Source organism: Puma concolor, chromosome A1 (assembly GCF_028749965.1).
Source record: "Puma concolor isolate L17-30 chromosome A1, mPumCon1.1.hap2, whole genome shotgun sequence".
In the NCBI taxonomy this organism is placed as follows: Eukaryota; Metazoa; Chordata; class Mammalia; order Carnivora; family Felidae; genus Puma; species Puma concolor.
Genome location: NC_141667.1, coordinates 228,842,790 through 228,862,862, shown reverse-complemented (window position 1 = coordinate 228,862,862; position 20,073 = coordinate 228,842,790). Strand labels below are relative to the sequence as shown.

The 20,073-nt window shown below is 39.0% G+C and overlaps 1 long non-coding RNA gene across 1 annotated transcript in view; it reads right to left on the bottom strand.

Moving 5' to 3' along the window:
* The window catches only part of LOC147584826 (uncharacterized), a 71,525-nt gene that overhangs the window by 20,053 nt on the left and 31,399 nt on the right, over nt 1-20,073 (bottom strand). The window contains exon 3 of the long non-coding RNA XR_015253702.1: nt 14,052-14,253. This is a non-coding gene — a long non-coding RNA (uncharacterized LOC147584826). The remainder of the gene's footprint in view (nt 1-14,051; nt 14,254-20,073) is intronic.

The following is a 20,073-nucleotide window of genomic DNA, read 5'->3' as shown; positions in this document are numbered from 1 at the left end:
ACACACTTCTTAAAAGACAGTGTCAGATAACAATGTTGACAACCCCAAGTTTCATGCAAAGGAAGGTAAGAGATCAGAAGCTATAAGGTTGGAGACTGCCAAGGCAGCTTCAGATGAAGAGTTGGAACCAAAGCTATGAATAATGCAGGGCTTTGGAGGCACATTTTACACATTGCTGGGATAATTGTGCAAAGCCCCACAGCTTTACCTTGGCATTAGAATGGGATTTATTTCCTTCTCATTGGGTGCCAGAAGACTTGGTTTTGAGTATTGGTTCTCTAACTAACTAGGTGGCCTTAGGCTAATAAACTAAGCTTTCTAAGTATGTCTTCTACCATTAGGTGTTAGCACTGTTAAAGAATAAAGTATGATGTGACTTAGTGTTTCATCCATGGAGGTTCCCACTTGTAGCTTTTATTATTCACTTAGAATTTATTATTGCTGGTGTCATTGTCACTAATACTTATTTTCTGGGGTGAGCTAGTTTATATGATTTCTTTTTTTAAAATTTTTTTAATGTTTATTTATTTTCGAAAGAGACAGAGACAGAGTGCAAGTGGGGTAAGGGTGGAGAGAGAGAGGGAGACACAGACTCTGAAGCATGCCTCAAGCTCTAAGCTGTCAGCACAGAGCCAGATGCAGGGCCCAAACTCAGGAACCACGAGATCATGACCTGAGCCCAAGTTGGACATTTAACTGACTGAGCCACCTAGGCACCCCTATGTAATTTTTCTAAATTATTCTCTTCCCTCCTTTTGGGAAGATTGTGTTTCTTTTGACATTAGGCTTGGTCATGTGAATTCTTTTAGCCAATGAAATGTAATAGTGTTTTGTGCCCCTTTTGGGTGGAAACTTACAAAATCACCACAGAACATTTTCATGACTCTTTTTCTATTACCACAAGGCCAAACTTTCCCAGACAGGCTGACTTTCAGCCCAGATCCCACAAGGAAGACACATAGAGCAGAGATATGGCTGACCTGCACCTGGCATGCAAAGTGAGTTAAAACTAAATGTGTGTTGTAAGTCACAAAGAGTTATTTGTAACTCTGGCACAACCAAGCAGAACTGACTAACTCACGGAGTTTCCAGCATTGGAGTAAGTGGGAAAGTGGCCAGCTTTTCAGCTATGATCCCATCCACCTCTAAGGATTCTACTCCAAGCTTCCCATGATACCAGTGGTGGTTCCAAATGTTGAGGATGCCATTGTGGTAAAAGAATAGAGTTTCTTCACAAGCCGTTTTTATTTCTCAGTCACTTCCCATTACCTGCAGTGCACCCCATGCTGAAACTCCCATCCATCCTTTGTATAGAACATCTAACCTAGATGCCTCTGAGTGTAGCAATGAATTCATGCTAAAAATTATTAAAACAAACTGTTGAGAAAGCAGAAAGAATCCTAAGAAACATCTGTGGTAAACATATAGGAGCAGAATATATGGCATTTTTCTCCAGTGAGAACCCTGCAAATCCTTGTCAGGCTCCCACTGTTCTAGGAGTTGTAGAAAATCCAAATTTATTAAGACATACACCCTCTCCTCCATGAGGCAATGGGTGAAGGAAGATGAGATACTGCACAAGTAACCACAATTGAAAGGAATGTGATAAATCCCACAAAGAGATGCAAACTTCTACAACAAGCTGTGAGATCACAGAGAAGCAAGAGAGGACAACTGGCTGAGGTCAGAGGAAACTCATCGAAGTAGTTGGTCTTTGACTTGCACTTCTGCAGGCTACATAGTGTTGAAAGGGGCAGATATTGAGGTGAGGAAGCACTCTGGGAGGTGGGGGGAGGACAACAACAGCACAAAAACATAAAAGCAGGAAATTAAAGTTATTTTCAGGAAATTGTGAACAATTCAGTTTGATGGGAGCAAAGGGTCCCGTGAGAAAGTAGTGGGAAGCAAGGCTATAGTTCAGCTGTTTGGCACTGAGTCAGAGAGGGCTGAAGGACAAGGAAGGGGTGAAGACAGGGGAAGACATTCCATGTATTTGAAGAGGGAGTGACTGTATTCATTCCAATCTCTACATAAGCAGAAGAAAGTCAAAAGCTTTGACTAAAGAGGAAAGATTGGAATGCAAAAATCAAGACTTTCTATTCAAGATGGCGGGCGGCCCTTGCATATGTACTTCACCCCCTCCCCCAAAGAAGCACAAAAGCAACAGATCCATAATAACATTGAGAATGAGTGAGTATATCGCCCAGCCAGAGATTTTGACAAATTTTCAGAGGACGGAAATTTACCGAGATCATCCTTGTAGATAAAAAAGAATGCAGGAAGTCCCTAATTAGCATCAGAAGTGGTAAACACTCTTTGTGGTAAGCTCAGGAGAAGCTTGAAGTTAGACTTAGTGAGGAGAATGAGAAAGCAAAAATCTGGTGGCAATTGAAGGTCTGTCTATGAGTCCCCTGCCAGGAGGTCTGCCCCACCACTACTTCTCAAACCCCAACCACAGTGGTATTTCACAGCTAAAACTGCGAAACTCTTCTCTAAAAAAGTTATAATCCACCAAGGGAGGACTGGGAAAACTGGCCTGTGGGTTGTTAAGGCTGTCTTCATTAGAGTGCAATGGGATATAATTGGATGAAGCCATATTTTCTCTCCTAATAGGTGTCTGGAGAGACTGTCTAAAGTTGACAGATGACAAGAGTTGAGTACATTATAGAGAGGTATAGAGGTAACCAAAACAAAATCCAAAATTTATAACATAATTAACAAAAAGGAGTAAGTGGGAGAAGTGGAGAGAAACTGAAGTAGGCTGAATGTGTCATCTTTCACAATGGGATGTTACTGGGTACTTTTAATTTGTTTAACCACCCCCCCCGCCCCCAAAAGTATTGCTGTAATCCCGTGATTTAGAGGTACAGAGGTAGCCACTGGGAGAATCAAAACGGTCAAGGTAAAAAAATTGTGCCTTTGGAGGAATGAAGCTTGGGTCAGGTAGAAGACTTTCAGGATTGGGAGAGAAGTTTTTATTTTATTTTACATCCTTCTATTCTTTTTGAATGTTTTTTTAACCGTGGATAAATATTTTCTGTTAAAATTTTAAAATGGAAAAGGAGATCATTTGAATTTTACTTAATGCCCTAGATGACAAGCATTACCAATAATTTTTTTTGTTCCTCAGAATTCGTTTTTAAAAATTTTTTTGTGTTTACCTATTTTTGAGAGTGTGAGCCGGGGAGGAGAAGAGAGAGAGAGGACAGAATCGAGCAGGATCCAGGCTCTGAGCTGTCAACATAGAGCCCATTGTGAAGCTTGAACTCATGAGCCACAAGATCATGACCTGAGCCAAAGTTGGACGCTTACCTGACTGAACCACCCAGGCACCCCTGACCCTAAGAATTCTTGGTTAAACTGCAAGTATCACCAATCTACTATGAATTTCTCTTCCTTCTCGTGTTTATGAGCTGGGATTAGCATTTTTTTTGTGTTGTTGCTTCTGTCTTACATGATTTTCTTCTCTTAGAACTCACTGCTGTGTGAGTTCTACACTTGGACTTACACCTGTCACTTTATTAGCAGTGTCTAGTTTTAAAGTCTCTAGGAACAACAAGCCCCCCAACAGTATTGCATGAGCTCTAGGTGTTACTGGACCAATCTTAAGGAATCTAAAGAAAAACAAAAACGATGGATATTCAGTGTTAAACGTGTAGTTGGGTGTAAAAATTACTATAGAATAAACATAAAAATAACAAAATAGTTTAATTTAGACATACTTAATTACTTCAATTTTCCCTGGCCTGCCTGACTATACACTGAAATTTGCATGAGAGGGGCTATGAGGAAAGATTTAAATGAAGATATTTTCCTAATAAGATTTCAAGTAGGCAGATGTTTGCCCCAAGGAGCTGTTCAGACAACAGAACTTACAGAAGAACATCATGAGAGCCAGAAAAAAAGTGCATTACAGCTCTCAAATGTTTGCATCATTTTTAAGACAGATCATGGTCCATTTGAATTTCCAATGTATAATTTTTGAACTGGTGAAATTAACCTTTGTCCAATGACACGTTTTCCACTGAAAAGACCTGGAAAACTCTAAATGTTTACCCTGAAAATTCTCCTGAGAATATCGTAGCTTTAAAAAATGTTAATTTATACAGATATGAACTACTCAATTAGGCTCATGCTCAGAACAGACTTCTCTGACAAGAGCCGCCTACCATCTGTTAAGTCAACTATTTCCACTTCCAGTGATCCCTAGTTCATCATTTTAGCTGCTGGGATTGAAATTCTCAGTCAGTCATAAATATCATCTGTTCTATCCCTCCATCCTCCTCCTGTGTTCACTTAGGTCATTATTTTTTTTCCCCTTCTTTTTTAATCAAGAAATTTGAAGGCAACACCACAGAAAGAATGTATAAACAATTTCATTTTCTTGGCCGATGGCTTTGAAACAGCCACTAGCTCAGTCTGATAGTCCAAGAGGCTGCTTGTTTTCCTAATCTCTAGAAAGAAACAGGTGGCAAGTGGAATAGAAAATCTCAAGTCCAGGGAGGATTGTAGGAGGACCTCATTTTCCATACCCATCTCCAGATCAAGTGTCACTTCAGACCAGCACATAGTTACCTCCTCAAATCTAGAAGCTCTGACAAAGTCAGAGATCCCACAACAATTTAGCAGTTATTTACTGCAGCGGTCAACAATTTTATTAGCATTGTTTAGTTTAGAATTTTTAAATCCAGCAAGCCTCCAAAAAACCCTTGAAGAGATGGTCACCCTAGCCATCTCTCTCTCATGGTCCTTCAAAGCCCTTTTGTTCTCTTCTCTTTAGTAGGAAAGCCTAGAAGTTGAGGTGAAGTCCTTTCCATAGGCTCCATCCTCTGTGCTCAGTGTTGCAGAACTCTGTGTAAGGAAGGGCTAAAGTACTCATTTAGTCTAGTCCCCTAACTTGAAGTAGTTGAGGTAAAGATTCTCCTTGAGAAAGACTTCTCTTAAGAAGCCTTTCCTGAACTGCACAAAATTTGATCAGATGCCTTTCTTTCACACCCCAAGGACCCAGAACCTGCCTTTGTCATAGCCCCTACATCACAATCACAATATCTGCTTCCTTGTCTGACTTTCCAACCAAACTTTAAGTTCTTTGAAGTTGGAAGTTCCAGAGTCTTCTTTGTATCCATGTTGTATGCTCAACACATGTGGCTCTCAATACATATGTTCATCTGTAATAATGGAAGTCACTGGGCTGCCATCTTTATAGGTATATGTGGACCCACACAACTGGCCCAGAGCACACAGACACTGGCATGCCTGTTATTAAATAGACACAAGGATCCTTCTCTTCTCTTACTGACCCTTGGCTTCTATAAGTTGCCCTTTGCCCAATAAAACCAATTTCTTAATCTATGCTACGTGCTGCTATTAGAATTCATCCAACCCTTGGTGCAGGACAAATGGTGGCTCAGATGTGACTCAACTCCTACACGAAGTTACATATTCGATGTCTCTAACACTGCAAGTTCTTACTAGAAAGTACTTTTTTAGGCCAACTCGGCCTCTTATTAATTGTTTAATACCTCTTGCCTGATAGATATAAGATCCAAAAAAGTGCATATACTTATTATATTTCTAGGAGGCCAATTATCATAGCAATTAAGCACAAGAGCTTGGATTAGACAGGCCTGTGCTTGGGTCTTTGCTCCACCATTTTCTAGTCATGTGAACCTGTCAGAACCAATTGTCCCTTCTATAAAATGGGTGTAGTAAAAGCGTCCACTTCATTGGTTGACTATAACTCAGCTAGGCCACAGTAATCAACACAGCGCCTGGCATGTGATATCCCTTCATTAATTTTGATACTGTATCATAATTAGTGTTTCTGGTCAGTGTTTATCTTGACCCTTGGGTGCTTGCCCCTCTTGAGGTCACTGACCTAAGAGTTGCCTCTCAAAGTGTTTGTTTGCTATTGATTATGCCAATTCTCTGCTGTAATGTTATCCTTTAGTTCATCATCCATTCTTTTTTTTAAGCATATCTTGCATTTTATCATTTCCTCAATGAACACCCCTAACCTTTAATTTTCTTAACATTTTTCTTGTCTCTGTCTGCTTTCTAAGAGAAGTGCTGCACGTTACCCAGCTCTATGCCAATGAGCAACAAAATCAAACATGTTTTGTCGGTATAACCATCTCCACTGTAAAACCAACACTACATTCAATGACAGGTCTGTCTCTTTTTTTCTGTTAAAATGTGTATTCCTTTTTTAAATTATGAAAGTATGAATATATTAGACAGGAGATAAGTGCTGACAAAGATGTGGAGAGAAAAGAATCCTTATGCACTCTTAGTGGGAATGTAAATTGGTGCAACTACCATGGGAAAAAGTTTGGAGGTTTCTCAAAAAGATTAAAAATAGAACAATCATATGATCCAGCATTTCCTGTTCAGGGCATATATCCAAAGGAAGTGAAAATAGGATCTCAAAGAGATATCTGTAACCCCATGTTTATTGCAGCACTATTCACAATAACCAAGATGTGGAAACAACCCAGCCACAAGGAAGAAGGAAATCCTGCCATTTGCAACAACATGGATGGAACTTGAAGCCATTATCCTAACTGAAGTATGGTAGAGAAAGACAAATACTGTATGGTCTCATATGTAGAATCTAATAAATACTGAATTCATAGAAACAGAATAGAATAGTGGTTACCAGAGGCTGAGGAAGGGGGGAAATTAGGAAGTAGTGGTAAAAGGGTACAAACTTCCAGTTGTAAGATTAACAAGTTCTGGGAATCTAATATATAGCATGGTAAGTATAGCTAATAATACTGTATTATGTACTTAAAAGTTTTTATGAGAGTAGATCTTAAAAATGTTCTCAACACACACACACACACACACACACACACACACACACACACACGGTGGTAATTATGGAATGGAATGGAGGTGTTAGCTAATGCTATGGTGGTAATCATTTTGCAATACATAAGTGGCTTAACTTAAATGTTTTACACCTTAAGCTTACACATGTTATATGTCAATTATATCTCAATAAAGCTATGGAAGAAATGTGAAAGTATGAATGTATTTTTTTGAAACTAGTTAAATTATTCAATAATGTATAAATAAAAATTTGTTATTTATTTCCCCATCCCTTACCACCCCCACTCCTGACCTGACGTACCCAGTGATAATAATGTATATCTTTCTATACCTTTGTATTGTTCATACACACACACACACACACACACACACACATATATGTAAATATATGCACAGATGGACAGATGTGGTGTTACTTTTGTTTTCTCTCTTACTTCTCTCTTGATTTTTTTTTTTTTTTTTAATTTTTTTTTTCAACGTTTATCCATTTTTGGGACAGAGAGAGACAGAGCATGAACGGGGGAGGGGCAGAGAGAGAGGGAGACACAGAATCAGAAACAGGCTCCAGGCTCTGAGCCATCAGCCCAGCGCCTGACGCGGGGCTCGAACTCACGGACCGCGAGATCGTGACCTGGCTGAAGTCGGACGCTTAACCGACTGCGCCACCCAGGCGCCCCACTTCTCTCTTGATTTTATCAGCATTGGATTATACTAAACACATTATTTTACAGTTTTTTTGCATAAATATACCATAGATATTGTTTTTAATAGCTTAATGGAAATAAATAGATGTACTATATTTATTTGAACTTCTCATTATTGACAGATATTAAGATTGTCACCAATTTCTATTCCACTAAAAATAATGTAGTAGATAGCTTTATACATACATCTTTTATGTACCGAAACTCTCAATCCTTATTGCTCTTATTTTGATTCCTTCCCAGAAATGTGGCTATAGTCAGAGGGTACGTATAATGGAGGAGGATTTGCCAGGAAGCCAATGAAGTTTCAGCTTCAGAGCCCTGGTTGTACAGGCCCCTTAAATGGTGTAGACTTAGTCTTGTACTTGTAACTTTCCATTACTTTTCTTAAAGAATAGTGAACGAAAAGCAAAAATGAATGAAGGTAATGAAATGTTAAGTTTTGGGTTCCATGAATTCCAGACCTTCCTTAAGGATGTACACATTTCATTTTAACAAATACTGACAGATCATTTTCCCCAAATGTAGCAACAATTCATGCATCTACCAGCAAGCAAGGGGAGAGCCCAATGGTTCATGTTTCTGACAGCACTGGATGCCATTGGATTTCAACCTTCTTGCCAGTCTGATGGGTAAATATATGGTATCTTATTCCTTTACTGTATATTTTCTTTACTTATGCAAATTTAAGCATTCGCCATATATTTATTGACCACTTAGATTTCTTCTGTGAATTTTATAGCCATTTTTCCAATGGAATTTAATCTTTTTCTCATTCAGGGCACTTTTGCAGGGATAGAGCAGTAAACAAAATCCCTGACTTCATGAAATGCTCTGCCTAGTGGAAGGAGATAGCCTAAAATCAAATAAACAAAAGTAGGAGGAATGTGTCAAAGTACCAAAGAGAAAACAAACAATGAAAAGGAAAAGCCCAGGTGAGAGAGGCTGCTCTTTTTTGTAAGTTGTTCAGGGAACTGATAACAGCACACTTGAGCAAAGATCTTCAGGTGGAGCCAAGGGAATATCTAGAGAAGAGCATCCCAAAGGGAAGCATCAGCAAGAGTGGAAGGCTCTAAAATGACAGCAGATGTGTTATATCCATGGAACAGCAAAAAGCCAATGTGGGTGGGGCCAAGTGGACAAGGGCAGGGGTGGGTGGGCGGTGGGGGGGAAGGCAGGGGGGGGGGGGCACAGGAAGCAGGTAAGGAAGGCAGGAAGTAGCTGTCCATCAGATTACCCTGGACCTCCTCAGTCATAGTAATTGTGCTGGCTGTTACTCAGCAAAATGAGCCGGTCAGAGTTTCATCAAAAGACTGACATAGTTTAATTTATAAAGATCTCTCTGCTGCTGAATAGTAAATATTCTGGATATACTGTTATCTATCACATCTATATCTAATGCAAATATTTCCCCCAGTCTATTTTTGTCCTTTGAATTAATGCTGGTTTCTACTGAGTATTAAAAATAAAAATGTTGTATAGTTAAATTTTTTTTGTTTCTTTTTGAATTTCTTATAAAAGACCCTCTAAAATGAAAGCTGTAGGCAATTCTGAATTTTTTTTAACATTTTTGAAAATTTTGCGTCATTTAAGTTATAAATACAAGTGTTAGAGATTCAGAATCTAAACTAATACCACAAAACATTGTCCCCTTTCTCTATGTCAGATGGTTTGGAATCACACTTAAGCACATATTTAACTCTTCAATTTGCTGAACTGTTTAGAGCTCCAGGGATACACAACTATTTTATTTTTCAGGAAAGGAAGATGGAAAATAAAAATCTCTGACCTAACACTGTTTACCCTCTTTCTCACAAAGATCAAATGACAAGAGTTCATCACAGCGAAATCTCGCTGTATAAAGACTCTTTTCTTGTTTCAGGACTGTGCATGAATATAGAAAGATAAATATATCAATACTCATGCTCTTTAAGAGATTAAACTATGTGTACTATAATCAATGAGTTAAAGGTAACACTAATATCTAGAGAAAAGAGAAGGAAAAAGCTTGTTTATCACATAAAAACAACCATAGTAAAAAGTTTCTTTGGGTGCCTGAGTGGCTCAGTCGGTTAAGTGTCTGACTTCAGCTCAGGTCATGATCTCACAGTTTGTGGGTTCAAGTCTATATCAGGTTCTGTGCTGACAGCTCAAAGCCCGGAGCCTGCATTGAATTCTGTGTCTCCCTCTCTCTGCCCCTCCCCTGCTCATGTTCATGCTCATGCTCATGCTCATGCTCTGTCTCTCTCTCTCTCAAAAATAAATAAACATTAAAAAATGTTTTTTAAGTTTCTTAACACTGGAGTCTGTAGTTATTTACTCTTTCAATTATGTACATAAGTTTGATGTGTTGAAGTATTAAAATTAATGCTTCAATATGGATCTGAAAGTTTCATATAAATAAATACTGAATATATAGAACCATATTCCTAACAATTGGATTTGTCATTCTGATTTATTTACTCAAATAATGTATGACTACCAGAAGTTTAGACAGTTTCTATTATCCTATTATCTTGGATTTCACTGACCTATTTTCTGACCTTTAACATATACACAGTTTGCTAAAATTTTGGTTGCAGGACTTAGTAAATTTTAGTCTGACCCAATTCTTCAGTATTCATGTAGGCAGAGTCTAAATCATAATAGATATAGCATGAGATGTAACTCTGGTCAATGTCCTTACTAATAGAGGGGAACAATGGCCTGGATAATGCAATAAAGCATGTAATTCCTGGCTCTCTCAATTGTCTCGGGTTGAATGGAGATGACAGCTGTCAGAGTGAAATAGGTGAGTGGGTAGGATGTGTGCCAGCCCTGCGGTCACTGCCCTGGACCAAATATCATCCTTCTGAATAGCCCTGGACACATCCAAATTTAAATTTTTATGCCATTGTTCTCTTCTATATCATTTTCTTTTCAATCCCATCTTCCACACATCCTGCAGAGGACAGAGATGCCCCTGCTCCTCACCATGATCTCCAGCTGCCTGCTCAAGGAACATCAGAACCACACTGCCACTCAAGGGTGTCTTATTAGGGGAATGGCAGAGTCAGCCATGGCCTTTGCCAGCATAAAGAGAGTGAGTGTAAAATTATGGGGAAAGGAGATCACATTTCCTTCCAATCACAGCTTACGGGACAAGCTATGAAAGGCACTTACCACCAGAAATGTCATAAACATTCACAAGAGAGTTCTCGCCCTCTCGTAGAGCTCAAGGCTGCTCTTGAGCCAACTGCCATTAGTGCTTACTTGGAAACCACATAAGTATGTCTTTCCAGAGTTAAGCCCTGGGGCCACCTGTATGTGCTTTCTTTCACCTTGTCATGGCTACAGGACTCGGTCTGCTTTACTCTTCTCTTTGTGACCACACACATACACACACACACAACAAGCAGTGCAAAGGGCTGACATTCCCACAGCTTCCTTCCTCCTTATGGCCCCAAAGTCAAGCACACAGGCTCTTTCTGTTGTCAGACTTTTAGTCCTAATCACTTCAGAAAAACAATCATTGTGCTACAAAACCTTACAGAATGTTTATCTTCTTGGTCTCCAGGCTGTTGATCCTGCTTCCATTCTATTATAAAAGCAGAAAGGCCTGGTCAAACATTTGAGCTTTCTCAGTGCCCCCTCTATGTGCTCTCAGGTAAAGCTATTTCTTCTTTCAGGATCCAGGATCTTCCCTTATATCCTTTAGGCTAAAATAAACACCTCTGACCCACATATAAAACATACTTTTGGATATCTCCTCAGATTTTCCCTGAGCTCTAACTGGGCAAGGAGAAAAGGTCACCAGCAGAAATCATAGTGTAATTTTAGAAGTGTTCTTTGACATATACCTCTTTGATACACATTTTAGACAGTTGCATAGTTTGGAGAAATGAGAAAAATAAACTTGGAAAATTCAGGAAGGATCTGGCAATAAATACAGTCTGAGCGCATTCCTTGTTCTTAATTGGACTCAAGAAACTACCCTGATGGAGTAGAGGAAACCCAAATGGAAATGCCACCTGCTTTGTGGGACCTGTGGTATTGGGCGACAAGAGTGAGGTTGGGCGGGAGATCAGGCTGGCAAGCACACTAGCGATCTTCAAGTGGGAAGCGGCCTCAAGGGTCCTCCTCCTAAGGAAAGTCCCCTGTGCACCCAAAGGAGGTGCCACCTCTGAAGGAGGTTGAGTATAAAGAAGGCTGACAGGCTCGGGGGTGGTGTAAGCCACAACCATATCAGGAAAGGCTGGTTTGGAATAGGAGCCCTCCATACCACCACCCATCTGCTCAGACCAAGCAGGCATGCCTCTCACCAATTCTGAAGGCAAACCACAGCAGAGCCTGGAATCCAGGGGGATTAGTGTCTGTCTCTGGCATATCCTTGCTAAATTCTACCCCATCTTTCCCTTTGACAATCCTTACTCTAAAGGAAATATGAGAATCTTTTTTGTTTTTTGAGAGAGAGAGAGAGAGGGCACAAGTGAGGGGCAGAGGGAGAAAGAGAAAGAGAGAGAGAGAGAGAGAGATAGAAGGGGGGCTCACCCAAAGTGGGGCTTGTATTTTACCTGAAGTAGGGCTCGAGATTACCTGATGTGGGACTTGAACTCACAAACCGTAAGGCTGTGACCTGAGCCGAAGTCAGATGCTTAACGACTGAGCCACCCAAGCACCAGGAATACGAGAATCTTATTTTAAAAGTTTCGTAGGTCATGCAATAATAAAAGTGAAAAATCGCTAACATTTATTGAGTACTTATGGGTCAGGCGTTCTTCTAAATATTTTACTAATGTTACCAACATCACATCATTCTCCAAAAATCCAAGACAGAATCCTTGGCTCAAGCTGCAGAATTTCCCTTTCTTCCCCAATCAGCTGTATTCTTTCATTCAGATAGCAAACGTATATTAAGCATCTACAGGGCATAAAGCCACGTTCTAAGCAGTGGAGCCACAGAGATGAAAGACAGTCCCCATCTTCAAGTTGCTAACAGCCTAATGGGGGCTTACTGATAAGAACAAATGTAAAAATTTTGAATTCAGTATGATAGATGAAAGAGTACACAGACTGCTATGATAGATAAGAGGAGGCTCACCCGCGCAAGATGAGGGTAGGGCCTGCTACTGGGGGATGTGCGAGGTGGGTCAGGGAAGATTTCCCAGAGAAGGTGATAAAAGCTGAGTTGACTCTTACAGGACAAAGAAGTGCCAAGCATTAGACACGCTGGAAAAATGAGCTGGGGATCGTATCTTGAAAGATAGATATATCACGCTAATACACTGGGTTTTTATCCCAAAATTAATGGGAGACCACAAAGTGATTTTTTATTTTAAAATACACGCAACATCACATTTACCATTTTAATCACTTTCAGGTTCAATGACAGAGTTCAGTTCAGTGGCATTAAGTACATTTCCATTGTTGTACAACCATCACAACCATCCGTCTCCAGATCCTTTTACATCCTCCCAAACTGAAGCTTTCTAGTCATTAAACAGTCATCCCCCTCCCCCACTCCCATCCTCTGGCAACCACCATTTGACTTCCTGTTTCTATGAGTTTACCTATCTAGGTACCTCATATTAGTCCTTTCGGGACTGGCTTATTTCACTTAGCATAATGTCTTCAAGGTTCAACATATGTCATAGCATGTGCCAGAATTTCATTCCTTTTTAAGTGTGAATAATATTCCATTGTATGTGTATACCATGTTTTGTTTATTCATTCACCCACCAAAAGACAGGCTGTTTCCGTCTTTCGACTATTGTGAATGAATGCTGCCATGAACACGGGGCTCTCAACGTCTTTGAGCTCCTGCTTGCACTCCTTTGGGGTGTACACCCAGAAGTGGAATTGCTGGATCAAATGGGAACTACTTGTTTAATTTTTTTGAGGACCCTCCCTATTGTTCTCCACGGTGGCTGAGGCACTATACATTCCCACCACCAATGCACCAGGGTTTCAATTTCTCCACATCCTCACCAATACTTGGTATTTTCTGTTTTGTTTTTTTTTTAATATATATAAGAGCCATCCTAATGAATGTGAAGTGCTCTCTCATTGTCGTTTTGATTTGCATTTCCCTAATTATCGTAACAGTAAGCATCTTTCCACGTGCTTACTATACAATTTCTTTGGAGACATTTCACTCGTCTTTCACCCATTCAAAATGATTTCAAATCAGAGGACATAGGATCTGATCTGTGTTTCAGAAAGAGACCTCTGGTGCAGAAGGAATCACAGCTCAGAGGGCGAGAGGCTGGAGGTCATCCAGGAATGACATGACTAGGCCAGAACCACACTGGTGTTTGGCAATATGGTAAGTCGCGGGGAGAGAAGAAGGAGAGAAGCTCCTTGCTGGAGCTAGGCTTAAGGCAGTGGGCCTGGGACCTATCTCTGCTCAGGCTTTACTCCATTCTATGGAGCACCTCGCCAGAGCCTCTCCAATCTTCCCTTTCTGAATTCTCTAAGGTTTCCTCCCTCTTCCTAACAGATTCCCCATCCATTTCCCTCCCTCTTTCTCCTTACCTGGTCATGAAGCCGTGTCCCCACCAGCCCACAGGTCTGCAGCTTCGAGGCACGTTTCCCTGCATCACTACCACGTATCCCTTCAAATCTTTTACTGCTTCTTTTCTTGCTCTGGGGAAATCAACCGCTGATGTACTTCTGCCTGGAGAAGTGGACGAGGCAGAAGAAAACCAACAGCTCTGAGGCCACAACAGGAGAAACCCTGGAAATAAGCATTTTTGTTTTGTTTTGTTTTGTTTTTGACTTCATAAATCTCAATCCCCTCTTCTTGAATGAATCAATATCATTTGTCACCCTGTATTGTAATTGTTGGCTCGCTTACCTATTTCTTCTCAGGAAATTTTAAACTGAAACATGGTTATAATAATATTTATATTATCTTATACTTACAAATTACAAAGAATGGTATCAAATCCAATCTTGGCTGATCAGAACCAAAACATATGCTAAAACCATGAGAAAGAAAAGATTTTGTACTTCTTCCTAACATATGCCTTTTAACTTGCCAGAAAGGAATTTTAGCAGATATTATAATAAATATAATCAAGATATCAAAGCTGGATAATAAATGGTGAGGAAAATGTAATGGGAAGTGCTCAGGTTTTGTGGTAATTCACACTGAAGAGCAATGTTATAACCCCATTAATGTCTCTAAATATGGGGAACAGCACTAAATATTGCACTAAAATGACTCTGTGTCGCTTTTTAAACACTTTTAGATGATTAATTATTAGGTGGGAGTCAAGAAAATAATAGAAGAGATATATTTTATTACAAAATTATACATTACCTATGATATGGGTTCTCATAGTGAAATTAGCAAGTCTTTGTCAGCAATTAGGATTTCATCAGAAGAAGCAAAGCAGGGGGCGCCTGTGTGGCGCAGTCGGTTAAGCGTCCGACTTCAGCTCAGGTCACGATCTCGCGGTCCGTGAGTTCGAGCCCCGCGTCAGGCTCTGGGCTGATGGCTCAGAGCCTGGAGCCTGTCTCCGATTCTGCGTCTCCCTCTCTCTCTGCCCCTCCCCCGTTCATGCTCTGTCTCTCTCTGTCCCAAAAATAAATAAAAAACGTTGGAAAAAAAAAAAAAAAAAAGAAGAAGCAAAGCAGAACTGAGACTTTTTCGGCTTTTCATAAAAGTTTTAACTGAGTAGACTTTTTCACTCCCCTTTTCTTCCCCCCACCTGGCTCCTCCTCCTTCTTTAGATTGAGATTTCTGTACTATACAGTAATAAAATCCACTGCCAAGTTGACTCAGTCAATAAAAGCAGGTTTTGAAAGCAGAGATTTTGTAGACTCGTATTCAGAAGTTGTTTCCTTGTCTCTCATCTCTGGGAAATGATCTAACATCAAAATATGAGGAAACAACCTTTTGAGTAAGAACTGACAAGGTGTTGCGCTGCTCTTCTGGAAGAAAAATCAACACTACCCTCAGAAAACAGAATGTGTTCTTTCTAGTAAATAAAGTTGCAAGCAGGTAGATGACAGTTTATGGGAAGAAAGAGTTGTTTCAAACCCTCCAGCAGGATTTTACACCGAACAAATGCCTTAAATAAAAATCACATCTGCGAGCTACAATGCTGCATAATGAACAGGACACAAATTTTCTTTGTGCAGTTAAATCAATAACAATGGGCAATGCTGAAGTTGCATGTTTTAGCTTTTGGTGCCAAACTCACTGCCTGACCCTCCATTTTAGAGAAAGCCAAATTGGTTGCTACTTTTAGATAAGAAACATCTATTCGAGGGTTAGTTTGGAATTAGGGCAGTCGACAGTCCCAAGGACTCTATTTGTGATGTACCAGTAAGGACCAAAATAGCTAATGGCACGACATTACTTACTGCAATCACTGACTTTGAAAAACAAGAGGCTAAAATCGTTAAGAAAAAAATAAAAACAACTCAAACGCAACAACTAAGAAAAGGGGCAAAGGGCACCTGGGTGGCTCAGTCAGTTAAGCGTCCAATTCTTGATTTCGATTCAGGTCATAATCTTCATGGGTTTGTGGCATTGAGCTCCGAGTCTGGCTCCTCCATGACAGCATGGAGGCTGCTTGGGATTCTTTGTCTCTGCCCCTCCCTGAACACACACACTCTTTTTCTCTCTCAAAATAAATAAATACACTTAAAAAAAATAGGGAAGGGACAGCAATATCGATTCACTACAGAAATGGAAAGATCAATAGCACATGAAAAAATAATATTCAACCTCCCAAAAGTAAAATAGAGAAATTCTAATATAACAGTATGAGAGCCTATTAAATTAGTAAATATGATAAGAAATAATGATGCCCTAGTTTGGCAAAATTCTTGGGAATATAAATTAGTATAAACTTTCTGAAAACCAATTTGATGTATATATCAAGAGTCCTTAAAAATACATCCACTTAAGGTCCAAAATGTCCCTGCAAGGAAACCAACCCAAAGAATAGAAAATTGGACAAATATTTACTTACCAATAACATAAACAACATGGTTTTTAAAAAATGAAAATAACATAAATGTCCAAAAATAATGGAAAAGTTAAATTAGTTTGTGTATATTATGGAATATCATTCCACCATTAAAATTGTGTTAATGAAATGGGGAAATGCTCATGACACAATGTTAGATGAGAACAAGGATATAAAAGTATTAATATATCATAACTCTAATTTTGTGATATATATCTCTGTATGTTAAAAACATATATCCATATACATAAAAATAACTTGAATTGATAAAAATTAAAATTTTTATGTTTATGCAGGGATAAAAAATGGAAAAATACATGAAAACTGTAACCAAAGTTGCCTCTGTTTATGTAGCAATAAGAGAAAGAAAAGAAAATATATTAAAATTGAATCAAAGGTGATTATAATTTTTTTGCACCTTTCTGGTTTTCCAATTTTCCCGTGGGGAGCAATGTATGTATTAGGATTTATTTGCCACAGCTCAGCCCAACTAACTTATGAAATAAAGAAAATTTATTGGCTTTCATAATGCAGTGGTTCTGGGATAAGCATTGCCTCAAGGGTGGCTAAATACAGGGGCTCAAAGTAGTTTATCAGGATTCTATTTCTCTTTTAAATTATACTTCCTGTGTTGGCTCCTTCTGAGAAAGGCTGTCCCTTGAGGTCCCGGTTCTAGGGGCTGAATATTTTAGGTTCAAGTTCACATGCACAGCCAAACTCCTAAGATCCATTCTGATCAGTCTGCCTTAAGTCATGTGCTCAAAATAAACTAATTACATGTGGGAGAATGCTAAGCACTGATTGACGCTGGTCACGTGCTCTGCCCTAGTCTCTCTGGGAGCCCTACTCATACCAAGTGGAAAGAAAATTAGGAAGACACAGATTCCCAGAGAAAAATCCAAGCTGCTGTCGGGAAGGGGAGGCAAACAACAAATACTGAATACAAAGCTGTATTCCTTCTATAAGGGGAAAAATGTGACTTTAGTTTTTTTCAAACCCTAGTGCTCCTCCTCTTTTCCATGAACTCTGAATCCGTTCTCCTTTCTCACTAGTAACAATTGTCAGTCTGTTAACATTTTCACAGGATAGAAATGTTCAGTTTGCCAATGGCAAATGTATTGCCTATACACTTTATAACTGCAAATGATATTTCTCATGAATATTTAGAAAGAGTGATAAGGTAAAAATCATGGTTTCTGTTACAATTCAAAGTAAAATTTTTAGTGACGAATTAAAAACTGGTGTTGTCAATAATCCCATTCTATGCTTTTTCCTCTGTTACATCAGGCCAATTTATATAAAATTACTCTATTATGTTGCATATTGTTTTGCAGCATTATTAGAGAGACAGAGAAAGATAAGAGAGAAGGACAAAGACACCCAGGTATTAGCTTCATCTCATCTAATACTTCTCTGCCTTATTTGGTGATGGTAATGTTTGTCAATTTGGGAACACAACTTTCACTAGGATGAGTCTTAAAAATCATTTCAAATATATTCTTCTAACTTATTCATTGTTCATTTTTCAGTATCAATACTTTTTGAAATGTAATGCAGACTTTCCTTTAAGCCTTTCTTCATTTATCTAAGTGAATTTGGTGAGCACAATCTTCCTCTGCCTCGTGAAGATAATTTACCCTTGAAAATCACTTGTTAAGTGCATTCTCATAAGCTTAAAACATAATTACCATTAACTTTTAGGAATATGCATTTATACTAAGACAACACCAAAGCCCATAAAAATCAGCCCAATTACTTCAACAGTCACATTAGTTGAATGACCTAACAAGAACTTTCGCTTCATTAATTACACTAAATTATGGTTGTTCTGTTATTCTCATTAAGTTCTTGCAGAGCAATCATGTGATATATAAAGATTATTCTTACAAATAAAACATTGGGTATTCAATGTTTATATAATTCAGTCTTCACTACAAAATCATAATCATAATCATAACCAAAAAAAAAATCACTGAAAATTAGGGCAAATTATTTCATACTCATCAAATAATTTGACATCCTTAAGGCCTGAGATTACCATGGCCATAAACCACAAAACACTAAGTCTCTGAGAGAACTTCAATGTATCACATTCCATCAAATGATTTTGAACACAGCCATATGGTGCTTCTGGTCTGGGAAGGTTCAGCTACCCATGTGATATTCAAACTCCAAATCTGTCCTCGTAAATGCAAAGAAATGCCCTATTAGCCAAAGCGAGGGTACCCAATGAAACTTTAGGGGAAAAAACCAAATTCATGTCACTGAACGCTGTGTCACCTAGCCACTTCTCAGTGCAGCTGACAGTCTGAGTTTCAGACTGCTTACAAAATAATCCCACCAAGCAATGAGCATTATCAATATCTTTTTAAATAGCAGGTTCTAAAAAAAAATGTTTCATTTACCTAAACTAGTTGAAGATATTTGTTTTCAATTACTCAACTAAGTATCTTCGTGTCCCATCCCATGGTTAATCAGTGAAAAACACATAGACAACATATGATCACAATCATTCTGTCTCGGGGAATTTGCTGAACTTGATTGTCTAAGAAGGTGACTGTTTAGCAGCGTCCATAATCATTGCTGCCCCAGGCAGCCACCTTGGACTACAAAGGTGGCAGAAACCAGCCAAGCCTTGGGGAACTTTTACCTCATCTGTACCCTCCAGTCCTTTTCTTTGCAACCGCAAATTAGTTGCCAGCTTTTTGCCCAGCTTTATGACTAAGGATACTATCCTGAGAAAACACAGCCCAATGACAAAGAACAGCTCTAAAATCGCAGTAGGACCAACAACACTTGAATCTTTACTGTCTTTGGAAGGAAGCATGTAAAACAGGAAATGAGCTTTAGCCTTGACATTTGCCTGTCTTGGTAGAAGTTCAACAAAGAGCTGAAAATGAAGTATGCTTCAGACTTTAAAGGTAATGACGAAATGAGAGGGAGGGTGTCCGTCAACACTATAGAAGTAGCTTCAGCCATGTTAAAATATTTCAAAGAAATGAGCTGTTAGAGCAGCAAGCACTCCATGTGTTTGTTGTTCAGCCCATCCAAAGTGCATCAACAGGCTTTTCCTAAAAGTGTGTGGATATAATACTTTGAGCTGAGATCTGTAGCCTTAGCCTTCTAAAGATGATATCTACAGGTTGTCATGGTAACTCACAGGGCACCATCTTTAAAAACATTAAATTCTGAGGAAAATACACACAGAGAAATTTCAGCCCTAAAAGCCATTCCCTCAGACAAATTGTCCATTAGCCTACATATCTCTGTCCTTTTAAAGCTTTGCTTTGATTTTTATTTTCACTCCGTGTTCAATGAATACAGAACCCTGAAACAAGTGAAAAAAGTTTGAAATGTTTTACTATAGATTTTCATGATACACTCTACATTAGTTTTAAACTGAATGAGTACCACCTCTACCACTGATATTTTTCTTCCTTTTAATTGACTTTTTTAATATGAGCTTTTCCCTTCTATCAGTAGAAACAACTTTTGTTCTTTTCCTCTTAATATTGTCCTGTAGCCATTATTAACTTGAGGGACATCTTCCTTACTTTGAAATTGTGAGGTCT